Raw genomic sequence first — 12,120 nt, 5'->3', positions numbered from 1 at the left:
TGGATTCTTAGCCACACTTATTCTCCTGTTTCTTTCTTTCTTTCTGTTTACTTAAATATTTATTTTGAGAGAGAGAAAAAATCTTAAGCAGGCTCCACACCCAGGGTGGAACCCAACATGGGGCTCGATATATCACAACCCTGAGTCAAAATCAAGAGTTGGATACTTAACTGCCTGAGCCACCTAGGCACCTCTGTTCTTCTGTTTCTAAATCTTGCTTCCTTACCCTACTTGGATGTCTGTCACAATCCTCCCTTTCCTAAGACAGCTGGAGCCAGGAGCTGGTGAGTCTTTTCTCACAAGGATGCCTTGTGAGCATGACTATGATAAATAGAAATCATGCAATCTGTGGGCATTTAGTACATGTGAAACCACTCAGCCCACCACCAAGATATGGCAAATGGCCAGAATTGGGGACATAGACAGAGAAGGTGGGTGGATACCTATGCACCCTGTCAATGCTTAATGAATAACTCCCTTTCAGTAGTGCCCAGCCTAGCCAGATCTATAGCGTGTAGGGTAGAAACTAAGGTGAGGTCTCAGAACCAGGAAGTCACACCCTTGTTAATATTTAGAAAACAGTGGGATTATAATAGCTTCTTTTCTAGGCTCCCTAATGAAAAGGGGGTAGTGTGGTTCAATCATGAAAGCTTCTGAAAAGACTCTTTGACATGAAGGCCTTAGCTCCACTCTTCATGTTGGCCCTTGATTATATCAGTGGTTTAATAAGCGCTTGTTCTTCTGCCTGTTGTGTGCTTGTCCACCCCCTCACGCCCCTGCAAGGCTAATGGCTCCTTGAGGAAAGTGACAGCATTGTACATTTTTTTGTTTTCCTCCTGTCTCAGCACCAGCTCCCTGTTAGGTGACAGGAAGTGTTCAGTAGATACTTCTGAATTGAACGGAGTCTCCTTAGTCACTTTAATGGGGTCATCCCTCCATAGTATCCCAATTTCTACTGCAATTCCAAGCACAGAGTATGTACTCTAATTGGATGAGTAAATCATAAACCAATTCCAGGAAATTGTTGAATCAAAGTGTGATTCCTTTCAGGAGTCTGTGTTTTAGAAGAGGGCAGCAATGAATGGACAATGCTTAATAACCCAAGTGGAATTGACCCAACTAGTGGAATTACAGGCAACAGAGAGCCAGATGAAGACATTTATGAGCAGGGGGCTCTGCGGTGCCCCATCAATCATGCCACATCATGATGTTACTCTGAGGCTCTCAGAATGTCGGGCCATAAACGGATCATCATAGTCTGCTGTTGGACCCCCTGTTGCTGCTTGCTTTTCCTGAGCTGCTCTCTCCCATTCAACTTTCATTTGTTTACTTTGGCCCAATAGCAAATCAGCTGTAGCACCTTCTTCTAAAGAGCCTGGTAGACACAGAATCTCCTAGTGGCAAACCTTTTAGGCTTTTATTGCTGCCAGCAAGACTGTAGAGATTGACAGTGGCAGGCCTGCAACCAGGGGCTCTGGAGGGCTGGATCACCTCCTCAACAGGCCACATACATTCTGGGGTTTGGCTTCAACTTTAGCTTCTCTTATTTGTTCAGGTGTCCAGTTGTATACAATCCGCCTCTGCATGCCTCCCACTACTGGGCTGACCCAGTTCAAGCCCTTGCTTGCCTCTTACCTAGATTATTTCAACCATCTACCTCTTTTTTTTTTAATTTTTATTTATTTACGATAGTCACAGAGAGAGAGAGAGAGAGAGAGAGAGGCAGAGACATAGGCAGAGGGAGGAGCAGGCTCCATGCACCGGGAGCCCGACGTGGGATTCGATCCCGGGTCTCCAGGATTGCGCCCTGGGCCAAAGGCAGGTGCTAAACCGCTGCGCCACCCAGGGATCCCCATCTACCTTTTAATGACTCTACCTGCTGCTCATTGTGGTAAGATGGAGAGCTATTTGACCATGATCTCAAATTTATGATTAGCCTCCTACTGGGATTGCTACCTGGCAATCTCTAGTCAGGGATAAGGCCCGGAAAACACAAGCCGTTTAGTACCATCCAGGTGAGCTGGACTGGGCCACACCTGAACTGGGAAGTCTCATTTGGACCCAGGGCCAATGGTGCTCTCATCCTTGACTTCAGTTAGAATCATCTGCGGAGGGCGGCCCCAGTGGCTCGGCGGTTTGGTGCTGCCTTCAGTCCAGGATATGGTTCTGGGGACCTGGGATGGAGTCTCGTGTCCGGCTCCCTGCGTGGAGCCTACTTCTCCCTCTGCCTGTGTCTCTGCCTCTCTCAGTGTGTGTGTGTCTCTCATGAATGAATAAATAAATAATTTTTAAAAATAATCATCTGAGGGATCCCTGGGTGGCGCAGTGGTTTGGCGCCTGCCTTTGGCCCAGGGCGCGATCCTGGAGACCCGGGATCGAATCCCATGTCGGGCTCCCGGTGCATGGAGCCTGCTTCTCCCTCTGCCTGTGTCTCTGCCTCATTCTCTCTCTCTCTCTCTGTGACTATCACAAATAAATAAAAATTTAAAAAAAAATAATCATCTGAGGAAACAAACAAATTTTCATGTCTAGTCCCCATCCTTTGAGCTTCCTGACTAGGATGAGGCCTGAACATGTTTATTCTTTCTTCTGAAATGAACTTTTGTGTAAGTACAAAAAGTACTTTTGTCCAAAGAAATGTTACAAGTTCATCATTAGTACATTTTTAACTTATTATTACAAATTTGCATTATGGGGCATCTGGATGGCTCAGTTAGGTGTCTGCCTTAGGCTCAGATCATGATCCCGGGGTCCTGGGTTTCTTGATGAAGTCTTTAGGGTGTTTTTGAAAGATTTTATTTATTTATTTGAGAGAGAGAGAGTGCACTATACAGCATGAGCAGGGGGGAGGGACAGAGGGAGACAGAGAAGCAGGTTCCCCACTGAACAAGCAGCCTGATGCAGGGCTCAATCCTAGGACCCTGGGATCGTGACCTGAGCCAAAGGCAGATACTTAACCAACTGAGCCACCCACATGCCCCTCAAAAGTAAAATCTTTAAAAAGAATAGAAAATAAAGTTTAAAAAAATTTTTCATTACAATTTTGTTACAAAACGTTCCATGGAGTACACCTATTTAACCATTCACCTGCCATTTATTGAAGATTTAGTTTGTTTCTGATTTTTAGCTATTACAAAAAGAAACATAATGAGATCATTCTTCACATAAATTGTCCTTATTTGAGCCAGTTTGCTTTTTGCCAGGAGAAATTTCCAGAAGTTTTATTACTGGACAAAATAATATGAAAGTATTTTAGACTCTTAATATCATCTAATTGCTTTTCAAAAGGCTCCTAACCAATTTACACACTTTTGAAAATGGATGAAAAATTCTATTTTTATCCAACATTGGTCATTTGCTAACATTTAAAAAATTGTATTCTCTTATTTCAGTGTATACATCTATATTTGAGGCTTTTTTTTTTTTTTTTTTTAGATTTTACTTATTTATTCATGAGAGAGCCAGAGACATAGGCAGAGGGAAAAGGAGACTCCTTGCGGGGAGCCTGATGTGGGACTTGATCCCAGGGCCCCAGCGTCATGACCAGAGCCAAGGCAGGCACTCAACCACTGAGCCACCCAGGTGCCCCAGAGGTTTCTATTTTTTCAAAGCTCCCCAGGCAATTCTCAGGTGGAGCCTGGGTGGAGAGCAATAGTAGAGCTGTACTGAATGTTGCCAAGCGCTATGTCCCGTTTTCCTCAACTCTGGAGATCCTTTGCTCTGATACAAATGCCCATGAAAAGTGTCCCAAGGAAATGGGTACCAAGGGAAAGAGGAGGTTTCTTCCTAATTAAGGCTTAGGGCCAAGTAGGCCCAAGTCATCCTCCCTGGCTCTTCTTAGGGAGGGGCCTTTCCATTCGGTCTGCCTAGGGTTGGAAGTGACCCAATGAGAACCAAAAGTACATGGCCCCAAAGAGAGAGAACAGAAAAAAAAAAAAAAAAAAAAAAAAAAGGAACTGTTCTGCATCATCAGGAGCTTGGAGCCTCTCTCCAACTCTCACAGAGTCTACTTCCTGCCCTTGGGCCTGAGTCACAGAAGCCTCTGGCCATGCTGATCACCCACATCAAATGTGCCTCCTCCATACTATATCCCCATAGTCTTGGGGGTTTCTAATTGCTTTTTTATTTTTAAAATTAATTAACTAGGGACGCCCCGGTGGCTCAGTGGTTGAGCCTCTGCCTTCGGCTCAGGGTGTGTGATCCTGGGGTCTTGGGATCGAGTCCCACATCGGGCTCCCTGCATGGGCCTGCTTCGCTCTCTGCCTCTGTCTCTGTGTGTGTCTCTCATGAATAAATAAAATCTTAAAAAAAAATCCTGAAAAAAAATTTAATTAATCTAATTTAGAGGGAAAGAGAAAGAAGGAGAGCATGGGTGGGGGGACAGAGGGAGAGAGAGAATCTTAAGCAGGCTCCACGCCCAGCACAGAGTCTGACTTGGGAGTCAATCTCACTACCCCAAGATCATGACCTAAGCCAAAATCAAGAGCCAGAGAGTTAATTGACCCAGCCACTCAGATGCCCCAATTGTTTTTTTTAATTATCAAAGAGCTATTATTGGTCTAAACAAGTAATATAGACACAAATTTTGCAAAAACTGTAAGTTTTCCCTTACCTCTCTATTTGCATTCTCTTCTACAGAGGTAATCTGAGAATAGTTCAGTATGTATCTTTCTAGATCTTTTCCTAGTAGATGTGAGACTGTGTGCACACCCACAGGATTTTTAAAATACAGAAATGGAATTATGCTATATAGAGTTTTCCCCAACCTGCCCATATCATTTAACTTTATAGTATAGACCACCTTCTTTGTTAGTTAATATACAACAGGCTTCTTTTTCATGACTGTATGATAATCCATGGTATATAATGCTACCATATAATCGAACACAGTCTGTTGCTGGGTGCTTCAGTTGCCTTTCATCTTTCTCTGTAACAACAATGCTGCGATTAGTTCCTTTGTGTACATGTCTTTGTGCCATCTACCTGGCTTTGAGGATTGCCACTGCCAGAAAAGTCCTGGCACTAGGCTCCAGGTATGCACGCTCCAAAGTATCTCTGCTACCTTCTGGACTCTTTCAGACCCTGGAAAGTCATCACCTCAGCTCAGTCCTGGCCTCTGCTCTTGCCCTGTCATTCTGTGGTTGTGTTCCCAGCATGCCTATGGGTATGAATTCTAATAACTCCACCATATCATGGAAAGGTGCAAAAAGTACCTAGTGTCCCTCTAGCCACTGGGAAGAAGGAAAGAGGAATAGCTCCTTCAAACACAATCTGGTTGGAGAAAGTATGAAAGTGGTTATCTATCAAAATGGTTTTTGCGGCACCTGAGTGGCTCAGCGGTTGAGCATCTGCCTTTGGCTCAGGTCATGATCCCGGGGTCCCAGGATTGAGTCCCACATCAGGTTCCCTGCTTCTCCCTCTGCTTGTCTCTCTGCCTCTCTGTGTCTCTCATGAATAAACAAATAAAATCTTTTAAAAAAATAGTTTTCAAGATTTTCAGTCTTTTGCTCCTGGGAGAGAATGTGGGACTGAAACAGCAGTGAATCACTGAGGTAGAAGCTACAAGAGCTGCAGGGCTGGTACAAGTGCTCCAGAGCAGCAGAGAGAGTGAGCGAGTATGGTGTGCGTGCATGTGCTTAACTCTGAACCAAATGTCCTTGGCCCATGGACAAAGATTGCCAACCCTTGATCTAATATGTTGTTGTACTCTTGTCCTTTAAGATTTTCAAGCACCATGGTCCTGCAAGAAGCAATAATGGCTAATGAGAAGCAGACAGTACCCTGGGAAACAGGAAATCTGGTTCCATTTATGACTTCACCAGGGCTTGCCAGGGAATTCTGAGCAGCTTTGGTTTGCTGGTCCATGCCCTCTCTTTCAGAGGTGCCATCCGCACCTCCAGCATGCAGGGGTTAGGTTTCTTGTTTTTCCTGCAAAATAGTGCTAGTGTTAAAAATGCGACAGTCATGGTTGTTTTGGCAGCACATTTACTAAAAAAAAAATTGGAATGATACAGAGAAGATTAGCATGGCCCCTGCGTAAGGATGAATGCAAATTTGTGAAACATTCCATAAAAAATAAAATTAAAAAGGGAGCTTTTTCATTTCGATGAGCTATTTTCTGTTTGGCTTATCCTGCTTGGATGTTTCGTTTTCTATGTTTCCTTTTCCGTAGTTTTTGGACACACAGAAAGAATACATGTTCTTAGTAGTGGAGGCAAGGAATGAACTTCCTGGGGGGCAGCCCTTCTGAAATGTATTCTTGCATGCACAAATGCAAAGGCAGCTGTTGACCTGCTCTCTCTCTCTCTCTCTCTCTCTGTGCTTTGGAAATTCTTTGGGGAATGGTAATGTGGTCACTGTTAGAGCAAAGCAACAAACAAATCTGCTGTAATCAGGGATAAGCTACATTTGGGCAGTTCTAAAGTTTGCTTATAAATCCAAAGTGATTTATTTAGACAAATCCGTATTTTAAAATTGTTTTCTTGAAATGTAACAGATACTGAAAAGCACATGCACTGTAAATGTACAGCTTAGTGAATTTGTACAAAGTGTACACACCTATGTTACCCTGGTAACCACTGCATAGGTCACAAAGTAGAATGTTGGAGGCACCCTAGAGGACCACTGCCCCACCCCCCACCCCTGTAACTCATCCTTGAGATATAAGCACTAAACTGACTCTTAACACTTTATGTGTTTGCCTGTTTTTTCATATTTTGTATAGATCTTGGTCACTTACTCGGATTACTCTATGGTATTCCATGATAGAAATATGCCACAGTTTATGTTGATGAGATTTGGGGTTGTTTTCTGTTTTGGCTATGCTGGTATGAATAGTATTGCACCTATCTATTGGTGCTCATTCCCTCATTCCTGTTGCACACGTTCCTACAAGTGGAATCACTAGCTCACAGTGTTTGCATACATTCAGCTTTAATGGACCCAGGAAATAGCAGTCAATGAGAGTTAGGAATATATTTTTGATAGGGGACAAAGCACAAAGCTAAGATCAAGCCCCAGGTTTCTTTTTCTTTTTTTTTTTAAGATTTTATTTATTTATTCACAAGAGACACAGAGAGGAAGAGACATAGGCAGAAGGAGAAGCAGGCTCCATGCAGGGAGCCCATGTGGGATTCGATCCTGGATCCCAGGATCACGCCCTGAGCGAAAGGCAGATGCTCAACATCTGAGCCACTCAGGCATCCCAAGCCCCAGGTTTCTGATCTCCTCTAAGGCTTGGATTACAGGGGAGCCAGAGCAAAGCCCCCGTGTTTCCTCAGCTGTAAATAAGAAGTAATTAGTACCGGCTCTATTACTTGCTGTAGGATGGAAAAGCCCTCTGCAAAATTTCAAGCTGCACAAATGGAAGTTGTCATTAAAATGGAAGCAGGGAAGGGAGATTTTTAATTATTAATGAGAACTAAAGAATAACTATACTTATGTGGATTTCCATTCCCAATTAAGAATCCAGAGACTAGATTAACTGCGCAGCTAGACAGAGTTGTATTGCCAAAGGGGCCTGCAATATTATTCTCTCAAACCCAGACACAATAAGTAACTTCCCAAACCCATCCTCTGTATCTTGCTGAAAGATTCCTCAGCCGCCCCAGGGGTCCTCCCAGTTCTCTCTCTCAGGTGCCAAATGCCCTAGCTTTTTTCTTTCCTTCCCCCTGCATCAGCCTGAGTTGGCTTACTCTAGAGAAAACTGGTTTGGTTCTGTCTGACTGAACCAGTTATAATGTACTAGGAAGGCCAAAGGACACAATCCTTCCATGTCTTCCTGCATTGTTGAACGTAAAATGTGAGTATTGTCAATGAGGTTATTTGGTCTCCCAGTACAACTAAAAGCTCACAGCATTTATTTACCAAAGGCTATGCTAAGCTAAATCAGGGACTGTAAAAAATAACAGTTTAAAGTGGTGTCAACATTTTTTTCCATCCTACTGGTTCCCTTGCAGATGGTTACACAAGTAGAAGGCAGTGCCCTCTTCTGGCCAACCCCACACTTGCATGGCTATGGCTAAGGGGATGGCCAGCTCCTGGGACTGGTTTTTAACTTGGGAGGGAGCTGGCTCAAATGTGAGCAAATCACATTTTGAGATCCACCTCTTTCTTCAAAAGAGAAAACTCAGAACTGTGATGGTTGTATTGTATGTGTGATTAACATTTAAATCGATAGACTTTTTTTTTTTTACCTCCATAATGCAAAAACTAGGTTTCTTGAAGAATAAAGTCTGCTTCATGACTGCAGAAATAGAAACCTGGCTAAGTGTTTAGCCTTCAGATTTTAAATACAAGGCTACAACATCAACTCTTCCCTGAATTTCTATCTTGCCAGCCTGCTCTGCAAATTCCAAACTTGTCAGCCCCCACAATCCTGTGAGCCAATTCTTTAAAATAAATCTCTGTGTGTGTGTGTGTGTGTGTGTGTGTGTGTGTGTGTATCTTTTAGTTTTGTTTCCCTGGAAAACCCTAATACAAAACCTAACTCCAAAGCCCATTTTTATCAGTGACATCTCATTTGGATAAATATAAGGGTACACAAAGTATTGACCTTCTGAGTTCAGGTTCAAGTCCCAGTACCATCTCATTTACTAGTTTCATAAACTAGCTACTTAATTATACTTCGCCTTGGTATCTTCATTTGTATAAAGGAAGAAATAGTAACATTTACTGAAGAGACTGTTGTGAAGATTAAGAGAAAATATGTGCTTAGAAGAGAGGGACACCTGGGTGGCTCAGCGGTTGAGCATCTGCCTTTGGCCCAGGGTGTGATCCTGGAGTCCTGGGATTGAGTCCCACATTGGGTTCCCTGCGTGGACCCTGCTTCTCCCTCTGCCTGTGTCTCTGCCTCTCTCTCTCTGTGTCTCTCATGAATAAATAAACGAAATCTTAAAAAAAAGAAAAAGAAAAGAAATTGGCTCAGAATAAGTACTCAACAGGTGTTAGTAGTAATTATTATTAATTATTATTATTACTAAGGTCATGAAAACTGTCAAAGAAGGATGACTTACAGGATGAGGGGTACATGGAAGAGTAGCTAGTCTCATTCACTCCCCCACCTCTTTTCCCCCAGACCCTCAAGTATAGTCTCTGCTTTTCACTGTCTGTTCCTGGGTGATATTATAAAGCCATTTCTTGTAAAGTGTCCTGTCTTGGGCAGCCCGGGTGGCTCAGCGGTTTAGAGCCACCTTCAGCCCAGGGCGTGATCCTGGAGACCAGGGATCGAGTCCCACCTCGGGCTCCCTGCATGGAGCCTGCTTCTCCCTCTGCCTGCCTCTCTCTCTCTCTCTCTTTCTCTCTGTCTCTCATGAATAAATAAATAAAATCTTAAAAAAAAAAAAAAAGTGTCCTGTCTCTTCCTATAGGAACCCAATCAGGATTAAAAGTTGGATTCCACCTTTCACGAAGATGGCGCCAAAGGGAAGAAGGAAGCCTCTGCCCCTCCCAAAGCCGAAGCCAAAGCCAAGAAAGCGGTGCTGAAAGGCGTGCACAGTCACAAAAAAAAAAGAAGATCCGCACGTCACCTACATTCCGACGACCCAAGACCCTGCGTCTCCGAAGGCAGCCCAAAATCCTCGAAAGAGCGCCCCCAGGAGAAACAAGCTTGATCACTTTGCCATCATCAAGTTCCCCTTAACTACTGAGTCAGCCATGAAGAAAATAGAAGACAACACACTTGTGTTCGTTGTGGTTGTCAAGGCCAATAAGCACCAGATCAAACAGGCTGTGAAGAAGCTCTATGACACTGATGTGGCCAAGGTCAACACCTTGAGCAGGCCTGATGGAGAGAAGAAAGCATATGTTCGACTGGCTCCTGACTATGATGCTTTGGATGTTGCCAACAAAATTGGGATCATCTAAACTGAGTCCAGCCGGCTATAAATCTAAATATAAATTTTTTCACCATAAAAAAAAAAAAAGTTGGATTCCAAATAAAGGGCTAAGTCATAGATCAAACCATTATTATTTTACAAAAGCAAACTTCAGTAAATCTTGATAATCATTTAACACAATAAAATTATTCTAAGTCCTAACACGAGGCTTCCATAAATTTTAATTTTCACTCCATGACACAATTTACCATTTAATTAGCAGTTTTGTTTGCCTTCCCACAATTTAGGACTTCTGTGAGATGATTTGATTGGTCAAAAACTTGTTTTTAAAGTTATCCAGGTGGGGATCTCTGGGTGGCGCAGTGGTTTAGCGCCTGCCTTTGGCCCAGGGCGCGATCCTGGAGACCCGGGATCGAATCCCACGTCGGGCTCCCGGTGCATGGAGCCTGCTTCTCCCTCTGCCTGTGTCTCTGCCTCTCTCTCTCTCTCTCTGACTATCATGAATAAATAAATAAAATCTTTAAAAAAAAATAAATAAAGTTATCCAAAAAAATAAAAAAATAAAGTTATCCAAAGGGATCCCTGGGTGGTGCAGCAGTTTGGCGCCTGCCTTTGGCCCAGGGCGCGATCCTGGAGACCCGGGATCGAATCCCACGTCGGGCTCCCGGTGCATGGAGCCTGCTTCTCCCTCTGCCTATGGCTCTGCCTCTCTCTCTCTCTCTCTCTGTGTGACTATCATTAATTAATTAATTAATTAATTAAAACCTTTAAAAAAAATAAAGTTAGCCAAGTAGTTATCTCCAGGTATAAGGATTTTGATTAATTTGTATATATCAACATATATATTTTTATATATTTATCTGTGTATTATTCAGTGATTCACCAGAAGGACCCACAGGACTCAATGAGATTTATTATAGCAAAGGATACAAAGCAAAAGTGGCAGGAAAATGATAAGCACACATGAGTTCCAGAGATATTCAACACAAACTTGCAATGTCTTTCCTGGTCCAAATATTCCTTATCTGAGGCCAGACGGGAGTACTCTTTTTATCTTGCCATTAACTCTGGGACATGTGTTAATGTCCCACAGAATGTCTGGCCAGAGAAGTTTATTTGTCTCAGAGTTTAAAGGTTTTATTGGGGGCTGGTCACATAGGTATATTCTGCTATGTATGCCACCAACTATGGTGATCAAAATTCAACCCAAACAATGAAACTAGGTACACGTTATTGATCTTGATGTTTGTGCAAAGCAACCTTAGAAGCACTTATGGTATGGTCCATTGGCCAGGAATATATATCAAATCCATCAACTACTAACACAGAGAACACTCTTTTTTTTTTTTTTTTTTTTTTTTCAGAGAACACTCTTAAGGGCTGCAAGAGTTAATCATGAGTCCTTTGGGGGGAAAAAAAAAAAGACATGTAAAGAGCAAGCAACCATACCTGCTGTGTTAACTCTTTCCTCACAGTCTGTATTTTCTAAAATGCCTATAATTAACCTCTATTACTTCTATAATGAAAAAAGTAATTATTAATATAAAGGCATCCAATGTTAATGATATTCCTTTTTAGTTAATGATGTTGTTTTATAATCTCAGTACATTTCCCTGTAGTCAGCAGAGCTGCTGAGAGAAGTCAAGTCATCCTACTAGACGTTTCATGCATGGCCATCAGAGCCTTCATACTCTCTTTGGGAAAACCATAAAAACAGGCTAGAATAAAGCATGTGAGACATAGTAGGAACAATGGCAACACCTAGTTCAACTTCCCCATCTTAGAGATGAGGAAGTGGAAATACTGAGCAATGAAAGGACTCATCTAAGGTTCTAAATCTTAGAACTTTGCATTAAAAACCTCTCTTGGAACTCCTGAAATGGGACAAGGCAATGTCTGCTCAGTTGCTTCTGTTTGTCTTTAACATAGCAGAAACTGGAGAAGCCCTGACTGGTGGGGCTGTCCGAACTGAGTGTGCATGTTCCAATCTCCTTTAGTCTAGACAGAGGCTTCCCATCCCTCCTCAATCCCCCCCTTGTCCAGTGGCCTGACAGAAGCACCAGGACTCTATATCCAGAACCTATGCCACTGGGTCAACAGTCTAGTTTGGAGCCTTGCAAGAATTAGTTTCATTTTCACCAAATTTCTGCCTTTTCTCCCCTTCTCTTATAGGTTGGAGGGTGGTGTCTCTCTACTGGACTGCAAATTCCTTGAGGGCCTCCTTAAACCAGGTTAATAAGAGGTTATGATTGTGGGTAGTGTGGGACCCAGGAAATTTAACAAA

At 42.9% G+C, this 12,120-nt stretch overlaps 1 long non-coding RNA gene and 1 other non-coding gene across 2 annotated transcripts; both read left to right on the top strand.

Annotated features, from left to right (window-relative positions):
- On the top strand, positions 1-10,370 carry LOC140639996 (uncharacterized). Its single transcript, XR_012036651.1, has 2 exons — positions 1-284; positions 9,369-10,370. It is a non-coding gene; the product is annotated as an uncharacterized lncRNA (long non-coding RNA).
- Positions 5,968-6,076, top strand: LOC140640696 (U6 spliceosomal RNA). Its single transcript, XR_012037340.1, has one exon. It is a non-coding gene; the product is annotated as a U6 spliceosomal RNA (small nuclear RNA).
- Positions 10,371-12,120: the final 1,750 nt, after the last annotated feature.

The sequence above is a fragment of the Canis lupus genome, chromosome 9 (assembly GCF_048164855.1).
Source record: "Canis lupus baileyi chromosome 9, mCanLup2.hap1, whole genome shotgun sequence".
Classification (NCBI taxonomy): Eukaryota; Metazoa; Chordata; class Mammalia; order Carnivora; family Canidae; genus Canis; species Canis lupus.
Note: the sequence above shows the minus strand (reverse complement) of the source record. Positions and strands in the feature narration are given on the sequence as shown.